The 6,137-nt window shown below is 45.3% G+C and overlaps 1 non-coding gene across 1 annotated transcript; it reads right to left on the reverse strand.

Annotated features, from left to right (window-relative positions):
- Positions 1-411: 411 nt before the first annotated feature.
- On the reverse strand, positions 412-570 carry LOC121282691. The gene has a single exon (XR_005944112.1). It is a non-coding gene; the product is annotated as a U1 spliceosomal RNA (small nuclear RNA).
- Positions 571-6,137: the final 5,567 nt, after the last annotated feature.

Here is a 6,137-nt window from a genome sequence, read left to right on the forward strand (position 1 = left end):
TAACGAGGGAAAATCACGCTACTAATCCCCTTACCCTTGTCCCACCCCCAAAACCTAACTAAATTGAACTAGGAGAGATCAGGGATCATGCTCACCAACCAGGGTTCCTTGCCAATTCGAAATCCAGCCAGGTAAGCTGGTTGCAGTTTTGGGGTATGCTCTTTGTGTCCTCTGGGGCCTGCCGTCCCCACGTGGTCCTGGTCTGTAGAATCTGCGAAGGTTCTTCAGTTGGGTGGAGGGTGCGGTTGTGTGTGGTCGATCTTCATGGAGGGCTGCGGTTGTGGCCTTGTTGTCTTTGGTTGAGCCTGCCACCCCGTGCCTCTCACCGTGATGTTGCCTGCGGGCCTGCAAACCTCCAGATCTCTTTCGTCCACTTGGCTCAGATACCTCTCCCTGTTTAAACTCCACTTCAACCGCTCCAAAACTGCTCACCCTCCTACCACAAATTTTGCATTCAAGTATACCACGTTAAGGGACATCCCAGGCATCAGCACACCCAGAGTACAATGCGATAGCCCTCATCATGGGCGCACAACCCTCGTGATCATTGTTCCTCCCCTTCATAACTGGTGGCCCAGTTATACTGTTTTTCGAATTTCTTATCTCAATCCATATCGAGGTTAGTTCTTTGTCTGATTTTTGTGGTCTTCTTCAGGTGATTGTTGTCTCATTGTTTTTAATGGGCTTGCAAGATGCTTATCATTCTCTTCCTGTCCCCATAATTAGTCATGAACTGCAAGCCATTGTATGTGTGGAATATTGATAGGTTCGCATAATCGCATTGATTGCTGCCTTCCTGCCTACCTTAGTAGTTAGTAGCGATTATTTATGCAGGATTTTGATGGGCTTTAGTTTCGTGTAAGATGAAATCTTTCTCTGGGTTGATTGTTTTAAAGGGAAGAATGCGTATTCTGTCCCCTCTCGTTGTCTGGCCCCAGGCAACAATCGACACTGCACTCAACAAGCCCAGGGATGTCCAGTCCCAGGCCTTCATGGGCCCAGCCCCCTGTCTGCAGGGTTCTACACTTAACTCAGCAGTTGGGTCCTCTGCCGTAAAAGTCCAAAAGACATATCCTTGTTGATGATATGAAAAATGTGGGAATTTTGAGAACCCTTCAGTCTCTAACTCTTTCCAGTTCTGATGAAAGGTCATTGGCCTAAAACTCTAAGCAGAAATGTAACTGTTAAGAGGAGCTGAGTCTGGGTCCAAGCAGGGCTGCTAAAACCCAAAAGGTGGCACCAGAGGGGAATCCAGGATGGTCCTACCCACCCAGAAGGAAAAAAAAACAGTAAAAACTGAGAAATAAGATTACTGGACCAAACTGTTTTTTTTTTCTTTCTGGCACTTCTGGATTTAACTGGGTGGGTTGACAGACCATCAGGAAACACCTTGGGATCCATTGGTTAATTAATTTCAATATTTAAATCTGCAATGAACAAAGGATTTAATCCAGGATTCTGGCTTTAACAATCAGTGCACAGATTCCCCAGGTCATGTGGAGCTTTCTGGGGTTAACCAGGCGAAGCATAGCAGGGAATGCTTCCATAGTGAAACAGGCAGGCTGGGAAGTCTTCAAACAGTGAAACTGAAGAGCTGCAGCCATCCCTAGGTGACAGGCTTGAACTCACAGCACTTCATCTCAGAGATTGCTTTCACTGATTGAAAGATGATTGCCAACTTCTTGGAAGTCAGTTTATCTGTATTAGACTCACTCACCATGAGTTACACTTCTTTGCTGTAAGCCTTTACTCTGCAGCATGGAAGTAATTAATGCAGCTTTGACTTGGACTTCTGATGAGGAACAAGAGAGGCAGTACCAACACCAACAACAGCAGAAGCAACACCAGCAGCAGCACCAGGTGCCTGCTCCTCAGCCACATAGCGCTCTGTATGATAAAGGGGATGGACCCAGAGACCCAGTTCAAAAGAGTCAAAAGCCCAAACACAGTGCCTACAGGCAGAGGATCAGCACTCCCAGCATGTGTGAGCACCAGTGTCCCATGTCAGGGCTCAGTCTTTCACAGCAGGTCATTGCTGACATCATTAGCCTCCTGAAACAAGAACCCCTTCCCAGTGGCCAGGTGGTATGCATTGCCAATGGCCATCAAAGTGGCTATCACCGGCGGGGTGGGGGGCACACATCCCTACATGCCACTTCTGATTCTCTGCCTCTTGTGGAGTTCTGTGCTCTTTTCCTTTGTAAGGAGAGAGAACAGAGTTTTAAGTGTGAGAAATGGATTGCGCGGAGAGTATGGTCGGACAATATTTGTGAGCGGTGACTGTGGGGCATGCGATTGAGATGGCTCAAAGATGAAGATGTGGGAGACTGTTTCCTGTTCAGATGGAGATGTGAGGAGGTGCTTGGAAAAGAGGGATGAATACAGCTGCAAGATGGATTGGTCTGAGGAGTGCTGTGCAGGAGAATGCTGGGGAAGTCAGTGTGGGCTTAGCACCTGGATATATTATCCCACTTGTCTGACATCACTGCTGAAGCCCTGGATCCTCTTGGTGCACCCTCTCCAGTTTGGAGGGATCACACTCCTGCTGCTCACTTCCTTGGCCACTTCTATCCACACATGCATGGCTTGAGAGTCTGGGCACTTCTTCCCATCCTTTGTAAAGATCACCTCACTACAACTCCCCCAGCAAGACCTCCAGGTAAGAATGAGAGACACAGGAAGCACATGGGTGTCTCCTCTCCACTCTTATTGTTGTTGCTGCCTCAGGAATCAATGTCCAGCTCAGGCATTCTGACCTTTGCCAGGGATCCTTTAATTAGAAATGTAGATTGATGACACTCAACTCTACCTCACCAGCCCCTCTCTCGACTTCTCCACTGTTGCTACATTATCAGACTGTTTATCCAACATCCGGTACATTACTCTCCTAAATAAATATCAGGAGGACTGAAGCCATTGATTTTGGTCCCCACTCCAAACTCCATTCCCCAGCTACTGACTCCATCTCTCACCCTTGCAACAGTCTGAGAGACTGAACAGACCTATTCATCATCTTGGTGTCCTATTTGAGCCTAAGATGAGCTTCCAACCATGTATTTGTGTCATAATTCAAACCTCTTATTTTCACCTCCATAATATCGCCTGACTTTGCCCCTGCTCATCTGCTGTTGAAACCCTCATGCATGTCTTGTTACCTCTAGATTTCACTATTCCAACACACTGCTGGCTAGTGTTCCACATGCTACCCTTTGTAAACTTAAGGTCATCCAAACAGCTTCTGCCCCTTACTTACTTGCCCCAAGTTACTTTCACCTATCTTCATTGTGCTCGCTGACCTACACTGGCTCCCAGTCAAGGAATGTCTTGATTTTAAAATTCTCATCCTTGTTTTCAAATCCCTTCATGGACTTGCCCCTCCAATCACAATAAATCAAATATAATCTCCTCCAGCTGCACAATCCTCTGAGATATCTGAACTCTTCCAATTCTGGTCTCTTGAGCATCCTCAGTTTGAGTTGCTCCACCATTGGTGGCTGCTCCTTCAGCTGCCTGGGTCCTAAGCTCTGGAGTTCCATCTCTACACCTCTCTGCCTCTCTACCTTTCTTTATTCCTTCATGACACACCTTGACAAAGTTTTTGGTCATTTAACCTAATATCTTCTTATGTGTCTGCATGTTTTGTTTTATAGTGCTCCTGGATGTTTCATTACATCAAAGCAGTAACATGTTGTTGTTGATTTCAGGTCTATGAAACAAGGCTGCTTTTAAAAGTTTATGTTCTGCTGGGAGAATATATTGGGAAGATGGACATGGAGGTTAGCAGCCTGTGGAATTATTCTGCCTTTTAATGTTAACTTGAAAAGCACAATGTATGAAACAAAAGTTTCCAATAAATACTGGTACCACCGGCTCACTGTGGCAGCAGTGTGTCCAATCTGGATGCATTGCAGCAATTTGCCAAGGCTCCTTTGATAGCACTTTCCGTGACCTCTACCAACTAGAAGGACAGACGATTGGTAATACCACCAATTACAAGTTTCACTCCAAGCTACGCACCATCCTGATTTGGAACTATATCACCTTTCCTTTGCTGTTGCTGGGTCAAAATCCTGGAACTCCCTTTCTAACAGCAGCCTGGATGCACCTACATCAAATGGACTGCAGCAGTTCAAGAAGGTGGCTCACCACCACCCTTTTAGGGGAAATTCGGGATGCATGATAAATACTGGCCTAGCCAGTGCCACTCACATCCTAGGAACAATAATAAAAATTCAAATTATCGGCCTTATTTATGAGCAGAGTGAACTCTGATTTAGTACTTTGATTGTTTTGGTATGGCCTAAGCTGCACAGAATGATAACTTCATTTTATGTTTCAGTAAGCTGGTTGTGTTTTTACTCAGCCCTCCACCATGACATTCAAACAGAATAACTAAAGGGAGGAGCAAACATCAAGGTCTGGTTCTGATTAGATACATGATTACTTTGTGAGGCTAAAACTGATTTATTGTGGTTGATTTTCCATTTTCAGCATCTGGGTGGTAAGCTGGTGACACAGAGCACCAACCATTTATTGAAGACCCTGATGTTTGGGAGGTCCTACAGCAGGTGGGCATTCTGCCTGCCAGATTATTGTGCATAAAGTGGATTAAAAATTCACCCTACTGTTTCCATTTTCATCTCTGAGACAAGTATAAGAATTAACCCATGCAAATGAATGTCTCCTTTCTGATGCTTGATGAAATGCATATATGCAATCTGAGCCTGATCCTAATGTATGCACGTCTCCAGCACAAAATTACCTTTAAATTGATGTTAATTGGGCAATTTAAGAGTGATCAATCAAAGTGCTGTACTCGTAGATAGTTTGGCAGTACTTTTCTCAGTCTAATTATAACATTTCTGACCGATGCAGTGGGATATAGAAGTGTTATGGGGGTCAAATTCTAACTCTTTAGCTTCAGCAGAGGACCAGTGTAAATGCTACAAATGTAGTGAATTGTGTAGTTGACCAGACTTTCTCTGATCTCCGTCAAAGTGCGGAAGAATATGGGGACTTCACAGAAATTACTGACGAGCTATTTCTTAGCTTTTAAAGCTAATATGGAATGTGAGAGATAGGAATAATGTTGGACATCAGGCCATAAAATAATCATAAAATGCTTTTTGTAAATTTTGGAAAAAGATTTCCTGGAGGCAGTGTTATCGCTTCATCACTGTGATGGCAGTGCCATATATCACACATATGTACTCTGGGTGCGGGACTTCAATGTCCACCACAAAGAGTGGCTCAGTAGCACCACTACTGACCGAGCTGGCCGAGTCCTAAATGACATAGCTGCTAGACTAGGTCTGGGGCAGGTGGTGAGGGAACCAACAAGAGGGAAAAACATACTTGACCTTATCCTCACCAACCTACCTACTGTAAATGCACTTGTCCATGACAGTATCAGTTGGAGCAACCACCTCACAGTTGTTGTGGAGATGAAGTCCTGCCTTCACATTGAGGATACCCTCCAATGTGTTGTGTGGCACTACCATCGTGTTAAATGGGATTGATTTTGAACAGATCTATCAACTCAAGACTGGGCATCCATGAGGTGCTGTGGGCCAGCAACAGCAGTGGAACTGTACTCGAACACAATCTGTAACCTCATGGTCTGTCATATCCCCCACTCTACCATTACCATCAAACCGGGGGTTAACCCTGGTTCAATGAAAAGTTCAGGAGGGCATACCAGAAGCAGCATCAGGCATACCTAAAAATGAGGTGTCAACCTGGTGAAACTATAACACAGGACTACTTGCGTGCCAAACAGCATAAGCAGCAAATGATAGACAAGGCTAAGCGATGCTACAACCAACGGATCGGATCTAAGCTCTGCAGTCCTGCAACATCCAATTGTGAAAGGTGTGGACAGTTAAACAACTCACTGGAGGAGGAGGCTCCACAAATATCCCCATTCACAATGATGGAGAAGCCCAGCACATCAGAGCAAAAGATAAGGCTGAAGCATTTGCAACAACCGTCAGTCAGAAGTGCAGAGTGAAGGGTGCATCTCGGCCTCCTCCGGAGGTCCCCAGCATTACACTTCAGCCAATTTGATTCACTCCATGTGATACCCAGAAATGGCTAAAGGCACTGGATACTGCAAAGGCTATGGGCCCTGACGATAT

Source organism: Carcharodon carcharias, chromosome 9, assembly GCF_017639515.1.
Source record: "Carcharodon carcharias isolate sCarCar2 chromosome 9, sCarCar2.pri, whole genome shotgun sequence".
In the NCBI taxonomy this organism is placed as follows: Eukaryota; Metazoa; Chordata; class Chondrichthyes; order Lamniformes; family Lamnidae; genus Carcharodon; species Carcharodon carcharias.